This window comes from Myotis brandtii, unplaced genomic scaffold (assembly GCF_000412655.1).
Source record: "Myotis brandtii unplaced genomic scaffold, ASM41265v1 scaffold52, whole genome shotgun sequence".
Classification (NCBI taxonomy): Eukaryota; Metazoa; Chordata; class Mammalia; order Chiroptera; family Vespertilionidae; genus Myotis; species Myotis brandtii.
The window spans coordinates 2688896-2705803 of NW_005369826.1; positions in this window are offsets into that span (position 1 = coordinate 2688896).

The window sequence follows — 16908 nt, forward strand, 5'->3', positions numbered from 1 at the left end:
TAGCCCCTCCCCCCAACCGGTTGGACCCCTCCCCCCATGCATGAATTCATGCACCAGGCCTCTAGTATATCTATAACTAACATTGTGTTGCAAAATTGCATAGAAAGTTTAACATTTTGTTGTTGTTGCTGTTAATCCTCACCAATGGATATTTTCCATTGATTTTTAGAGAGGGGGAGAGACACATCGATTGGTTATCTCCCACATGAGGAGCCTGCAACTGAGGTATGTGCCCTTGACCAGAATCAAACCTAGGACTCTTCAAGGGCTAACACTCTATTCACTGAGCCAAAGTGGCTAGGATGAAAGTGTTAACATTAAATAATAATAATACGGCTAACTGGCTAGGATGAAAGTGTTAACATTAAATAATAATAATAATAACCATCAACTCTGAATATTCCATGCAATGCCAAAGTAAATTTATTGTTTAAACTACTTTGGTTGAGTATCAATGAAGAATTCCAGTAAATACCTGAAGAAATAAATTGAAATAACCCCAATTTCTTTAGGTTTACATATGTCCCCAGTTATCCAAGGGAATTACTAACCTTGACTAGTTTGCTCTCAGCTGGTTTGCTCCCCTCACAACGAAACCAAACAAAAACACCATCACTCAGTGCTTAGTTCTTTTATACAAAATAAAAGGAATTAAGTATTTTCAGAAAGCGAAGACCAACACTGTTGCTGATATTGTTAATTTTTAATTATAGTTCAGGATATACAAGAACTTTCATTTTAAAAATCTTTTTCAAGAAATACTTGGGTTCTCTGACTGTGAGAGTGATGTTAAGGGGAGGCTGGAGTTTTCAAGTCATTGAACTCCACGCATTGCAGCGCTTGTGTCACACCATTTGTGTGAGTCAAGACATTGTTAAGCGTTTCTCAGCTTATTCTCCGGAGTGTACTGACCAAGCTCTAATCCCGTGGAAAGGTAAATATAACTGAAGTGTTTGCAGAGGTGATGGGGAATCAGTGCCTGGAAAGAGCACTTAGCTATGTTTTTAACCATAAATGTCAAAGAGCAAGGCCATAAGTGTTTCTCTCTGTTTCTGGAAAGTGTTCTGAATTTGAACACCTTTCTTTTTGTTTTCCCTTGGGCTCTGGAATGAGAAGAGATGGGTAGTGAACTGATCTTCCTGCATTTATTGCCTTAACACAGTTCATTCTTGGAATAGTAAAACTTTTGTATATAGTTTCCTGTTATATTCATGTTGCAATGACAGCCCAGTTATTAAAAGTTCTTATACTCTATTAATTAAGGTTGTTCCACATTTGTCGCTACTCGAGTTGCTAACTGAAATACACTTCAGATGTGGGAGATATTATGCAGCAGATTCTCCTGGAATTAATTCTGTTCTAGTTTTTCCTTATGCAGGCAGTGTTTCTGGCCTTTCTGATCTTGGGCAGAAATGGCAAATCATGCCTTCCAACAGTATGCCCTTAAAAATGTCATCTGCTACCCGACTAAAATACATCATTGATAGGTTCTAGTATTATATTTCTAGGTTTGTTTGTTAATTCAATATTTTCTAAAAACTTCTATTAGTTATTGACCCTATTAGGTTTCAGTGTTACAAAATTAATATGATCCACTACCCTCAGGAGTTACAAATACGTACCAGGAAGTCACACAGTGGATCACTTAACTGATAATCAGGAAGTCATATAATTATTACTATATTTGGTCTCCATCAAAAGCCAGGTGCATTACCAAAGTTCCTATGGAGATACTAGTAAGAGGAGGGAATATTGAGAGAAAGCAAACACAACCTTCTCAGAATAGGGTAAAGTGAATAAATTTGCAGTTTTTATTTCAATTTCTCATTCCTCATTTACTAAATGGTGACCATGGGTTTACAGTGTGGTTAATGGAATAAGCTGATTTCTCACAAGCTCACTAGCCCAGGGCTCTTTAAACACACACTCGCGTGCACAATCACACAGGACCACACAGATTACTACAGTCACAGGAAACAGTGCCTGAGCTCACTGCAGACAGAGAGTTAGGATTAATCCTATCATGTGTGAGGAATAAGAAAGGAAGCAACTCTACAAAAGGGCAAGTAGTTTTGACAGTAAAAAGTGAGTAGAATCCAGACGGATGACATTACTTGGGTAGGTTGAGAGGCATTCTACCTGAGACATGGGGCAATGAGGATTCAGGCACAATGGCACGTGACAGAGGAGGAGACCAAAACAGTTTTGCCTGATACATTCTCTCCTTTCAAACTGACTCATTGATCTCGTCCAAAAGCAATTGTCTGTTATTCTCTTCATTGGACTCAAAGCAAAGGAAACATCATGGAGCTCTTACTTATTTCCTAATCACAATCTGAGTCAGTCAAGCAGCACTAGAACTGATGAAAAATGCTACATTCCGCGCCCCCCGCCCCCCCCCCCCCCGCCGCAACACTGCCTTACAATTCCGAATCATTCAACATGATAAAAATCACTTGGTTAAATAAAACTGACCTTGAAGAGTAATTTTATATCACTAACCATTTATTTGTATTACTTTTTCAATTATTTATTCCATTTTCATAACATTAAAAATACATAAAGAATGAAGACATGTAATACTGCCTCATGGCCATGATTTTATTATCTTCCTCCTATTTCCATAATCTCCATTTCTGTAAAGTGAATAATAACTAAATTATTTAGAAAAATGAGATCTTACATAGATTTGTTTATTTTTTTAAAGCTTCTATTACAAATGTAGACATATACTTATAGACTGGGGCATAATTCTTTTGATTAAGAATTTTATTGTGGTCATAAACAGTAATATTGTGAAAATAATTGCTTTAGTCAAGATACAAATTATCCATTTTTTAGCCCAACTGTCATAAAATTGAAAAGAACATTCTTTAAAGTTATAAAACCATCATTTATTAAAGGAAAATACTTATAGATATCTAATGTGTGCTTATTTTTTAAGAAGGACATGAAAGTGAATAATTAATTTAGTATAACAAATGGTGCTGACACTTATAAATAGTATTACTATTTCCTGATAAGAAAGAATTACATAAGAGTCTCTGTGTGATACCTTAGCTAGCCTAGGACAGAATTGTTTTTCTAAGAATACTTGCATTGCCCATACTTGACATAGTTACAAAATTCTGCCATATGTTTCTCACATATGGCATGCATTTGTGAGGTATAGGTAATGCAACTCGCTAGACAATGATTAAGAGGGGGGGAAAGATATCTTAGACTTCTGAACAAGCATGTCAATGAACAAGTAATTTATTACAAAAGAGTACTCTAGTTTAAATTGTACGTTAAGTATACAGAGTGACTATGAAAGATAAAATTATACAGCTGGGTGCATTTGATAAATACAATTAAGGCCTAGATTCCACCAAGGGGAAAAAAAAAAGCAGAGTAACTGTGAATTAGGTTTATTTGAATCACTGCTTTCCCCACTGTACTACCTCTTTTGTTCTGAAATGAAATCAGATGAGAGAAGTCTCTAAACTGATGAAAAATGCTTTCATGCTTTTATATGCTACAAAATCATAGCTTTCTATCAAGCCTGTGCATAGGTCCTGACACTGTTTCTAGCAGGAAACTCCCATGGGAATGCAAAGATAGGAAGCACCATGATAAATAAAAACAAAAATAATGCAGAAAACAGATGAAGAAAAAGGTTGGTATGTTAATTATTTCAGTCATTACATAAATCAGAACAGTACATACTTTACATCATAACTGGTTGCTTTTGAAATGAGTAGTTAGATAAAGGTTATGCAGTTTGCACACTCTAATATTAATGAAGATTTGGAAAGTATTTTCACCATAATTTTGGGACATATATACTTAAAATTACAAAAAAAGTAAAAATAGGTAATAATATCTATATATATAAAAGGCTAAGTGACCATCTGACCAACCGTCCGAACGTCCGACAGATTGGCCAGCTGGTATATATGATGCACGCTGGAAATTTAAAAATAAACATTGACTTGTGCATAAGTTTGGAAATAGTATATCTATAGATAATATTAAAAATGTCTAAATGTGCGATTCTTTGTCCTAAAAATGAGCACATTCATAAATTAAATGAAGAAATTTTGGATATACCCAATGGAGATTTTCACACCTACTTGAGTCATGAGTCCATCGATTCAACGGATCATGTCAAAAAGGAAAATTTTCCCATCGAATTTCTTAATAGTATTATTCCTTTGGGAATGCCGTGTCATAAATTAAAATTGAAAGTAGGAGCAATCATCATGCTACTGAGAAATCTTAATAGTAAATGAGATCTTTGTAATGGTACTAGATTTATTATCAAAAGATTGCGACCTAACATAATCAAAGCTGAAGTATTAACAGGATCTGTGGAAGGAGAGGTTGTTCTGATTCCAAGAATTGATTTGTCCCCATCTGACACTGGCCTCCCATTTAAATTAATTCGAAGATATTTTACCGTGATCCCAGCATTTGCGATGACTATTAATAAATCACAAGGACAAACTCTAGACAGAGTAGGCATATTCCTACCTGAACTCATTTTCGGACATGATCAGTTATATGCTTGCGGGCCAGGAGGGAGGGACCAAGAGGTGCTCCATGCACCTCCTGGTGACCGGTCATTTGGCCATTACGGCGTTATGGCCACTGGCCTTTTATAATATAGATAGTAGATTCTTGTTATATTAGTTATAGTGCACAAATCACACAACCATTGCTCAGTGGGAAGAAACAGGATTAGGTTCCTGGGAGTTAGATTTGGTCACTACATCGTTATCAAACCTATTAATATGTTTATGTGTGTATCCACTTAAAGACACTTATATATATTGTTGATTCATTAACATTGAACTGATAGACAAGTTTGTTATAGCCCAAGCCTAAAGGGGGCATATCTCACACAGCTATATTGTCTGTAAAGCACATCACAGCCTTTCTCACAGAGCAGCAGTAGACTACACTTAGGAGGCATTTTAAACATTGAAATCATCAGCAAAAAAGCTCAGAAATGCAAACACCATAGCACTAATTTAGACCACAAACAGGACTCTTGTTTCAGTATGAGAAATGATACAAGTTTCTGTGGCCAGAAATTTGCCACAGGAACTTAACTCTTGTTTATATCAATTCGCCTGTGGTAAAATTGGTTTATTTCACATCGTCTTGCTTAAAGCCACAATTTTCAAGAACCCATTGATGAAATTCAGTGAGGACTTACTATATTACAATTTTGCAATGCTACCCGTTGGACAGGGGATTCTAAAATTTCAGACCGTGGTTTGGAAGAGAGGGCCAGGTCTGTATGAGTGCAATGGCTACTGGGACTGATGGGTCACATCAGGCTTTTCTAAAGCCCTGGACTAAGAGGGACAAAGCCAATGAAGGAATATTAGCACGCATTAAGCCTCTTCATTCTTCAAGTGAGGAAACGAAGATCCATTGCTGAAAGAAACTTTTCTATTCAGAATCCAGCTAATGACATAGACAATCTTTAAGTAAGTACAGGCCTCCTGCTAATGTTTTCAGGTCCTGACAGAGGTATAAATAAAGTTTTCCAGGTCACAACATGCCCATCCTTACTCCTCACACCTGGATCCATCCTGCTCCCTGGCTGGTTGCTTAAGTCCAAGAAAATCCACATTACCACACTCCATCCACAGCCTCTGAAAGGCCTGTCTTCCTGGAATGACCTCTTTGGTCATTCCTTAGGTCCAGGAGTGTGCACATCAATGAGGTTCTCAGAAGAGAAGACAGAGGTCCAGAGCGTAGGCTTGGCCCACTGGACAGGGGACTCTAAAGTCTCAGATCGGGGTTTGAAGAGAGGGCCAGGTCCATGTGAGTGCAATGGCTACTTGGACTGATGGGTCATGTCAGGCTTTTCTAAAGCCTTGGTCCAAGAATCATGGCCCTCTTGCTGAAGTCACAAGACAGTGCTGCCTAAGTGTCTTCATTCACATACGATGTCCTTTCAAACCCTTCTACCTTCATTATAAAATCATTTACCTATTTTACAGTTGCCTTCTTTCTTTATTTGGAAGTAGGAGATGCAATTTATTTTGTAGACTCACTACTCCTTACTATTTTCTAACCAGGTTTTTCATCTCTTATTGAATGTCTGTCTCATTCTAATATTTACTTTTCTTTAGGGCCATAAAATATTACATTGGTCACAGAATATGTAATATGTGTTTCCAATATTAAATGAAACAATATATTTGTATGAAAATTAAACGTTTTATTTAATAAAACATGAAAAGGTAAAAGACAAAATGAGTTGTAAAAATAGGTACAGTAAATCATGAGCTCACATGTTTTAGAAAGCGTATAAATGGATATTAAATTATTAAAATAAAAAATGAACACAAAGAAAAAAGAAATTAAAAGTAAAATATAGAATAATATATACAAATGCCTGAAAATGTTATGATATATTCAGGCTTACTAATCATAATAAAATGGAAGAGAGGGGAAGGAAGGAGGAAAGAAATCTTTATGCCTTTCAAACTGATACATTTCCAGCTGGCCAGCATGGCTCAGTGGTTGAGCATCCACCTATGATCTAGGAGGTCACAGTGTGATTCCTGGTCAGGGCACCTGCCCGGGTTGTGGGCTCAATCCCCAGTGGGGGGTCTTTAAGAGAGAGCCAATCAATGATCTCTTGATGTTTCTCTCTCTCTCCCCTCCCCCTTCCTCTCTGAAATAAAAAAATATATATTTTTAAAAGTCTGATACATTTCCAAACTGTGGTAATGTACAATGCTAGTAAGTGAAATTGGCATCAGTAGGTGCTAGAAATATAAGCTGATAATAACCTTTCTGGAAATCAACCCACAAACAGAAGTTTTTAGCCATTCCACTAACTCGATGTATAGAAGTCTAACCTAAGCATTTAAATATAATTTTTAAATACAATATATGATTGAGAAAAATAAGAAAACACCCAAATATTCTACATTAGGAAAATGACAAAACAGTAGGGGTTCTACATAAAACCCGAGCATCTTCCCCAAAATATAAGTTTTGAACCTACCAAATTTTTCCAACTTGAAAGGAGGTTGATCATTCGTCATGCATTTTGGGGGGGGTCATTGAACACTGACATTTTAAACTTAAATTTTAATAATATTCAGAAAGGGGCAGTGATGGTGCAATGGTTCCTGAACCCCCTTTTCCCAACTTAAACACTGAGTCCAGTTCAGGCATCATTTCCCCATCCAAGCAATAGACCTCAATTAAACTAATGTTTTTAAAAAATGTACTGTGTGTGTGTGTGTGTGTGTGTGTGTGTGTGTGTACACGCGTGTGCATGTATTTCTGTGTGCACTATTATTTTATTGGCATCATAGCTCACAGCAGTCTCTAACACCGACCTCTTATGAGTCCCTTATGCCCCTGGTATTTGCTATCCATTCACAGCTCTTGTCTTGGATGGAGCCTTTTCACTCCTGAGTCAGTTCTCTATGGAAGCAGATGTTTTGAAATAAAATCCTGACAGGTTCCCTTTTGTAGATGCACTTAGCATCTTTCCTTTCATCTAAGTGCAGTTGAAGTTTTTTGGGGGGCAGCTCTCCCTTCTCCCTGTCTGCCACTTTAAACCAAACCCCAAGTGTCATATTCTTTGAAAAGCGTCTCACCTGCCCTCAGGAGATCCTAGATCGAGGAAACACACAGCTTTCTTCAAATAAATCTTTACTCGATCTCTTTGAAGTAGTGGTAGATTATTACTGGCTGATCCAGTCTAAAAATCTCCTAGTATGTGCTGCATGTATGGTCCAGCACCTCTTTAGTACAGTATATGGGGGCACCTGACCCAATATAATATTACTTTTAGCCCATGGGGACATAGCAAAGCCAGGACATGTCAAAGTGGGTGGTTAATTATTGCTTCTGATTCAGTGTTTAAATCTTTTGATGTGTCCTCTATGTGTGGTCTCTCAACTTTACAGTATGTAGAGGTACTTTTAAAACTTTTATTAATATTGCCTTCTGAGGCCTCTGCTAGAACAAAGGCCCTTAGAGGTTTGCAATGAATTATTGCTGGATGATCTAGGTTGCATCTCTGAGGGTGTTCTAAAGTCTTAAAATCTTATGATGCCCTTCATGTGTTTTCAATCACCTCTTTAAGATACTGGAAAACTTATCACAATGTTATATTGTCTTGGCCTCTGGGGCCTCAGGTAAAACCAAAACAAAATCTGTCCCATTTCAACATCATATATATATATAAATTAGAGGCCCGTTGCATGAAGAGATTCGTGCAATAGGCCTTCCCTTCCCCTGGCTGCTGGCACCGGTTTTCCTCCGGCACCCGGGACCCAGGCCTTCACTTCGGCCTCAGTGGAGAAGATTTGCCTACAGAATGGAAAACAAAAACAAAAACTCAGAGATGCAAATCCACATGCTGGAAAGTGCCCAGGTCTCTGAAACAACCAGTAAAGCACAGCCACTCATTTGCTGTCAAATGGGTAGTGAAGTGGACAAGAAATAAACTATTTTTATTGTTTTGAATCACTAATATTGTGATTCATCACTTACAATGTTACAATACCTAGCATTATATTCACTAAAATGCAAACCGTTAACTTGAAGTATTAGTATGGTTATGTGTGCAAAACACATCAAGACTGTCAATAAATAATAAATATAGTCAAGATTCATTTACATACATAATATATTTGCAATAATTCAGAGAAAATAAGTGTTAATTATTACTATATAGACACGTTACTTCCTTTAAAGATACATTACTTTGAAATATAATTGCTTCTTAATGTGAAAAATAAAAGAGAATTTAGTTCACAACCTCTATTAATTTTATAAAATGTGGTTTTCTTAATTAACTTTGACTTCCACAATTCAGTGCCCATCATCTTTCCTTTTCATATTTGTTAATGCCATTACCGCTTAAGGTAAACAGAACAAAACCACATTTATTAGAAGTATAATAGAACATAATATTTAGTGTAATCTAGTCTGATTTCAGATATTACCCTAAGCATTTTCTAAATGCAGTTCAAGAAACATAATGTAACCTTTATAATTTAGTTTCCATATGACTTACATTGCATTATAAATATATTCCATTTCTTTTCAGCTTTATTGAGAAATAATTAATAATGAAATTTAATATATTTAGAGTGTGCAATGTGAGGATCTAATATACAATGTGATATGATTACCACTACCAAGTTAATGAACACATCTATTACTTCATTTACAGTACTTAACTCTTTTTTTTTTGAATGTGTGGTAAGAACACTTAAAATCCACTCTCAAAATTTGAACTATGTAATACCATATTATCAACCATAGTCACCATGTTCTACATTATGTCCCGAGAACTCATTTTACATATAAATTAAAATTTGTACACTTAGGCCTGTGTCTCCCCATATCTTTCACACACACACACCCCAGCAACCACATTTTTACTCTGTTTCTATGGGATTAGCTTTTCTTTATTTTGTAGCTGTGTTAGAGTTCTGAATCCATTCCATATTTCATTACAGGTCGATGTTCGTTGGCCTCTACATATTGGCTTTCTTTGAGTAGCAGCCTATTCACCATTCTTCCAATTAGCTCCATGTATGCGATAGAGAGGGAGAGTCACATGGTATTCATCTCTTGGGGCATTATTAGCTACAATGAGGCATTTTCCATCAGAACAAAGGGTGAGTAAGTTAGGTTTTTTTGTTTTGTTTTGTTTTGTGTGTGTGTGTGTGTGTGTGTGTGTGTGTGTGTGTGTGTGTTTTAAATAACGTGTGAAATATGGAAGATTGAGTGCACAAGACAAATTAGGGATTAAATGTATGAGTTGAGAGGAAACATTCATAGGCATTAGAGTGGAAGGTATTTGTGACATTCAGAGCAAAGCAAAAGTATATGAATCAATATTTTTAGTGACTTCAAAAATTTATCTTAAGTACTTCTCCTCTTGTGTTTTGACTAAGGGGCTCCATATTTATATATTGCACTGCAAATTATTTACTCAGCCCTGGTCATAAAGATCCAGACAATTAATGGTTAGACTTACCATGTGTTAGATTTCTGGCAAGTAATTTCTTATGAATTGGCTCATTTATTTCTCCAATTAACCCATTTTGTTTTACTACTTTATTTACAGATACAGATAACATTGGAATGATTAAATAAATTTCCTAAGAATAAACTTACTTTCAAGTGATAGAATCTGTAGATAAATTTAGGTATATCTGATTCCAATGTCCATGATTTAAATGATTATCTTCTTAATCCATGCCCATCCCATCATTCATATGATACCCTTTACAGAGATATTGTTTTTGCTCTAAGTAAAACTACCTAACAATTATCAGAAGTCTGCAATATTGTAAAAAGATTCCAAATTAAGGAAAGTTATCTTTTGATATTCTTTGCATCATTATTAGCAAAATTATTTTAAAAATCAGGAATTTCACATATATTACTATGTGTGTAGAGAGTGGGGCAAAAGTAGGTTTACAGTTGTTTATATGGAACATAATACAATAATTAATAAATAATAATTGGGTTTCTAACTTAAAAAAATGAAGTACTTATTTGCAATCAGGCAGCATTAAGCTATTGCACTCAATTATGCATGCATATAGGTTCATACAATTCTAATAATCAATGCACATATCTATGGATCAAGAATATGTCCCCTGCTCCTTATAGACTCAACAATTCTTTATTATAGGGTATAGTCATGTCAGGTAAAAGTATGTATTATTAATTATTTTTTAAAACTATAGCATATACCACAATTTTACCTCCAGTGAGAAAAATGCTCAAATTTTTATGTTATATTTGTGAACTATCAATATATATAAGGTTAGGTTGAATCACTGTTTATATAGGTTTAATTAGTTAAGTATTGGTTGTTTCATCTGATTCAACATTATATATCCTGCATATTAAATAAACTTATATTACTAAGCTCATTAAATTGCATCACACTTTCTAAACAGAAAGGCCATATTGTCTTATGAAGTTTTAAATATCTCAATAGATAGTCATCCCATTTTTTGATAGCAGCTTTCAAATAAAAGTTTTGTTTATCTTTTTTTGTTGTTGTTGTCCTATTTGTTGTTATATCTCAGTCTTGAAATCTGCCATAAGAGTAGCAATACATTTTTTGCAGTCAATATTGCAACTCTGTTTTTATTCTATTCATTCCTGTTGTCATTTCCTTAACAATATTTATTAAAAGAGAGCACTCAGTGGTAAATATAGAAAGAAGTAACTACCACTTCAATTTTGAATTTTGATTTGAACATCGAAAAGGCAACGATATATGCACACATGTGAACACACACACACTCTTCTTACATTTTTTTTTTGTATTTTACACAAAGTCAAGTATTTTAAGACTCTCCAAATAAAAGGTAAACTATTAATAAAAGCAAGAACAAATGTTCCACTGAACCATAATTTTATTGCAGAGTGATTGCAAATGATTTTCAACCACTATCATTTCAGATACTCTTCCTCACTACAGATATTTTCAAGTTTTGGATTGCTATTTTCAGGAGTTTATTTAGCTGCAGTGATAAGTAAAATGTTATTATTGTGATTCTACTTACTATTATGAATGAATTTCATCTTTATCTCACATAAATTGATCGAATAAGCTTCTCAATTTGGGACAATAACAAGTGAGAAATAGATGGTTTCAAATACCATCTATATGAAATAAAGAAGTAGTTCAAGCAGAAAACAACATATAAATATTGATAGCAAGATTAAAGATAGCAAAATAGAAGACATAACAAAACCTTTTAAAAGAACAGGTTCTGCCTCAATGCTAAAAGTAGGTTATAATTATTTTTAGGGCATTTTCATATATTGAGATTCAACCAAAGTGACTTTCTGAACATGTCATTTAGCCAGATACTTTTTATTTATGTTGATGTAATTGGAAGACAATGTTTATTGAATCCATTTTATGTGGGGTTTTTTTAAAATAGAAATTTACAAAAATCAATTGCAGATGGAAAATTCCCTGTACGTGTTTGCCAACAGTGAAAATGTTGTTTCAGACCAGATTAATTCCAGGAGCAAGAGTAGAGAAGAACAAGTCTGATAAATTGCTTCAAAAATATGTAAAGATGGAATTATTTCAAGAGAAAAGAGTGAAAAATAAATATTCTAACAAATAATTAAAATACGTTCTCTAATAATGTGCAAGCAGGTTTTCACTAATGCTGAGAACTGATATTTAAATAGATGTTGAGTGTAGCTCTATTTTGTATCATGATCTTAATAAAAAACATCCACTACTGCTCTAGCTGGTTTGGCTCAGTGGATAGAGTGTTGGCCTGCGGACTGAAGGTTCCTGGGTTCGATTCTGGTCAAGGGCACATGCCTGGGTTGTGGGCTCGATCTCTAATGGGGGCTGTGCAGGAGGTAGGTGATCAATGATTCTCTCTCATCATTGATGTTTCTAACTCTCTCTCCCTCTCCCTTCTTCTCTGAAATCAATAAAAATATATTTAAAAAAGCAAAACAAAACAAAAAAAAGCAGAAGAATAGAAAAGACAACTGTACTCACCCTCCCTGTGGGCGCACAGCTGCCTGTGTAGTGTTTTCTATAATACAATAATAATATCAATGAACTTGAAAATATCATTATTATTCATTATTATAGAGATAAATGAGTTGGATTTCATGTATCTCATTGCTCTGTTTCTTTTTTGTTTTCATGCTAATGTTTCATTTTTTATTATTGCTAATAGCAAATAAAATAGATTACTAAGTTTTATATATAGATTTTTTGCAGAGTACATTATTGGAGTTTAGCCTGCTCTGCCTCTCTTTCTTCTTTTGTAAAATAATGATAACTATTAATATAATGCTCCTAATAAAAATATGCACCCCTTCTTTGAAGTTGTCTTAAACTTAAGAACAGTAATATAAGGAAATACGTGAGCAACTACATATAAGCACTCAATAAATAGAATATTGGAAAATACATTAAGGATATGCATGCTATAGAACCTTATCACTTGAACAGGTTACAGAATAAGGTGAATGGAAGAAGCCCTTTTACCCAAATAATTTAAGTTGACAGAAATCTTAAAATAAAGGTGCTATTTAATTTATACATTTCATGTTAACATTGAAAGTATATATGCTAATTTATTTTAAAATTTTATCAATTAAGGCCAAGGGCTTTGGTTATAAGTCAGCCAATGGACAGTCCTATGTACTTTTTCTTTCTTTTTTTATTTTAAATAAACCATTCTCATAATTCATCTTCTGTAATTTTCCATTTCCATCTCTTTAAAGCACATCAAGCAATGGCAAACATTTTTGTAAGCAATTTGTGTACAGAATCCTTTTAAAATTCTGTGATTTCATCACCAGTTTTTATAATTATCCAGACCACACTTACTTTGAAAGCATATTTCAAGAAATTCACCTTTGCAGAGTTGTTTTCAAGGCATACAACTTGGTTTTATAGGAGCAGCTCTATTTTCAGACTCCTATTTTCATAAATTTAAGTAACATTTAAATACATTATGTAAGTAAAAACACAAAAACAACTGGTACAAACAGATTTAGGGATAAACACATCTGATACTCGGTACACACACTACCGAAACAAAAAGAGCAGAATGTGGAAGACAGAAGTTATGTGAGCCAAAATCATACAACAAGCCATAGGCTTCAGTGAATATGTTAACAGAGGGACTGGAAAAAAATTGTATTATGTGGTATGTTGGCAAAATTGAGGTCATTTAAATGAACTTTTGTTATATTCTTATTCCTTATCTCTTTAAATTGAACTTATTTTAGTCTAGCCTTACCAGATTTGTCTATAAATGCGAAGGGAAAGTTGAAATAAATGTGTTTTTCTCACAGCTACTAAATATGTAAACACTTTCGCCTTTTAAAATCCACATAAAGAGGTAATACTTATAGCTGAGATGATGAGCTTGCAATCATTTTTTTTTAAATGTACTATGATGAAGATCTGCAGGGCGGAGCCCAGAAACAGTACCCACAATGAATGCTGAGTATTTGCAGTTTGGGAAATATAACAGAAATGATAAATTTGTTTTAAAATATTGTAGATCTGTTCTGGAAATGTTTCAGAAATGGCATGGTTAATGAATAGTGTTTACACATAGAGACAGGAACTAAGAATTGCAAATATTGGGTATTTTCCCATGACAAGGTGACAGTTAGTGGTTTTAAATTCAGATCCTACATGGGGACTACTTTTAGACAAACCACCTGAGAAATATTAACAGTAACCAGAACCAGCATAGGTACAATTCCGACCAAAGATTTGGATTAATATTTATATATTTTAATAACTTAAATACAAAACATCTTAAGACTATTTCAAGCCTTTATCTTTATCTAACAATAATTAAAGCTTTTCTTCTCGCTTATCTGGAGTCACAATCCCTTGCTCCCCAACCTTTCCTCTGGAATGAGCACTAATTCAAGGTTCAAGGTCCTGAATCTCGGGAAGCAATTCAGTTGCATTACCTAGAGCAGTGATGGCGAACCTTTTGAGCTCGGCATGTCAGCATTTTGAAAAACCCTAACTTAACTCTGGTGCCGTGTCACATATAGAAATTTTTTGATATTTGCAACCATAGTAAAACAAAGACTTATATTTTTGATATTTATTTTATATATTTAAATGCCATTTAACAAAGAAAAATCAACCAAAAAAATGAGTTCGCGTGTCACCTCTGACACGCGTGTCATAGGTTCGCCATCACTGACCTAAGAGCAAAAACTAAGGCTTTTGTAATCTTCTGTCTTCATATTAATAATATGGAACATATTTCCTATTTTCATGGTGATTTTGTTCTTAATATATTTTAGTAAAGTGTGTACTCCAAAAGATAGGGATTTTATCTGTTTGAATTTTCTTCTTTATGTCTCTCTTCTGTATGTGTCTATTTTGTGGCACAAGTTTGATGTAACTTGGGATTCATTAAATAAATGAATGTATGCCACTGACAGTTCTCCCTGTCATTGACTGATCATTGGCTCTGAAATTAGCAGTGGCTCCGTGACATCCTGCGATGTCAACATGCCTGCCCCATAAATGAGGACACACAAATGTGTATTTACCTGCCCTGGTAAGTACACATTTGTGTCAATCTGTAATATTTAATAAATTTCCAGAACTGGGAATCCTCATGCATAATGTGTGAACAATTTCAAGGATTTTGCTATAATGTCCAATTGTCTTAGGTATTAATGCCAGCATACAGAAACTATAGTAGTCTCATTTTGAAAAATATATTAATTTTCAAATGCAAGGAGTTTTGTTATAATAACAGATTACACTTTTTATACTTAACATTACAACCTGTCTACATTTAATTTTACTATATTATGAAGTAAGTTACAATATATTTAATCAAGTATTTAATAACTTTTTATACATAAAATGATAGTCTAATTTTTAAATCAAGTGATTTCAAAAATCATACTAGTATACCAATTTGTCATACATTGCATATCTTTAATCACTTCTGGAGGTTTATATCATCTTCCAATAAACTATAATAAAATTATAATTTTGATGTTATTATGGTTTTATTATTTTATTATTATGTCTTATTAATGAATCTTAATAGCAGAGGGAGAAAGGGTAGTTGTGTTGGCAACACTTAATCAGGAGTTTTCTTCTTCAAAGTTATAGCAAGCTGCGGTCAAGTGTTCTTCTAAATTAACTCTACAATTATTATAAAATATCTTATCACATCTAACAATTAGAATTATAATTTATCACATCTAATATTTTAGGAGAAATGCGACACTTTAATAAGCTGTATTCTATCTAGGAATATAACATATATTTTCATTTATTAAATTCTTTTGATATACCTTATAGATTTCTAAATGAATTATTTAAAAAGTTTGCATTGATATCACAACTTTTTCTTTAGTTTCCCTTTGCAATGTGGCATCAGAAGATAAATATAGGGTGTCCCCAAAAATGTATACACACTTAACAGCTGATAGCTCAATTAATGTTCCTTTTCAGATTTAAACCATTGGAATTCATGATTATTTAAAGTGTGTATACATTTTTGGACACTCTGTATATACACATTATGATTACAAATGAATTATTACTGAAATATGTAACAATACTATCAAATTGTATGTGTCTATTTTGTGGCTGATCAGGCCATCAAATAGTCATACGTTTTCTATGATGTTTTCTGTGTTGTTTGGGAATTATTACTATAGAATTTAAATACTGCTAATTTTCTTCTCTTTTGAAAAAATTGCATAGTATTGAATATTTACATACTATTTTTAAATGTAAAGAAGCTGCTTTTGTTTATATTTACTTTTTGTTAATGCATTTTAATTGGATTGAGGGTTAATTTTATTATGTACTTTATTCACATGATTCTGACAATTATTCATGATTAGAAGATATATTATTCATAATTAGAAGGTATATTATTATTATTATTATATATCTTATAATTTTTACTCTATTTGCCTGTCTGGAATTTAATCTACTTTTACTGGTATATTATCCTTGTACTATACTGCAAATTTTATTTTTAGCTATAGAGTTTTTAATCCCATTTACATTTACTTTCAGAATTAACATATTTAGTTTTTGTTAACTTTGGTACATTTGTTTTTAATTCTCATTTTCATTATACCATTCGTGCTCCATGATCTGCTTTTCCTCTGAATATTTCCTCTTGTATTCTCTTTAGGGAAAACATATCACATTAATTGTTAGCTTTCTACACTAGATATAGCTAATATCTGTATTTCAAAACATATGACAATGAAGAAATTAAAATTTTAAAAGCCTTTTGTGTTGCTAAGCAGATGATAAGTGGTAAAACCAGGGTTTTAATACAGTTCTGATATAAATGGACATATTGTATGTACCTTCAGTAAAAAAAAAATTATCCTTGT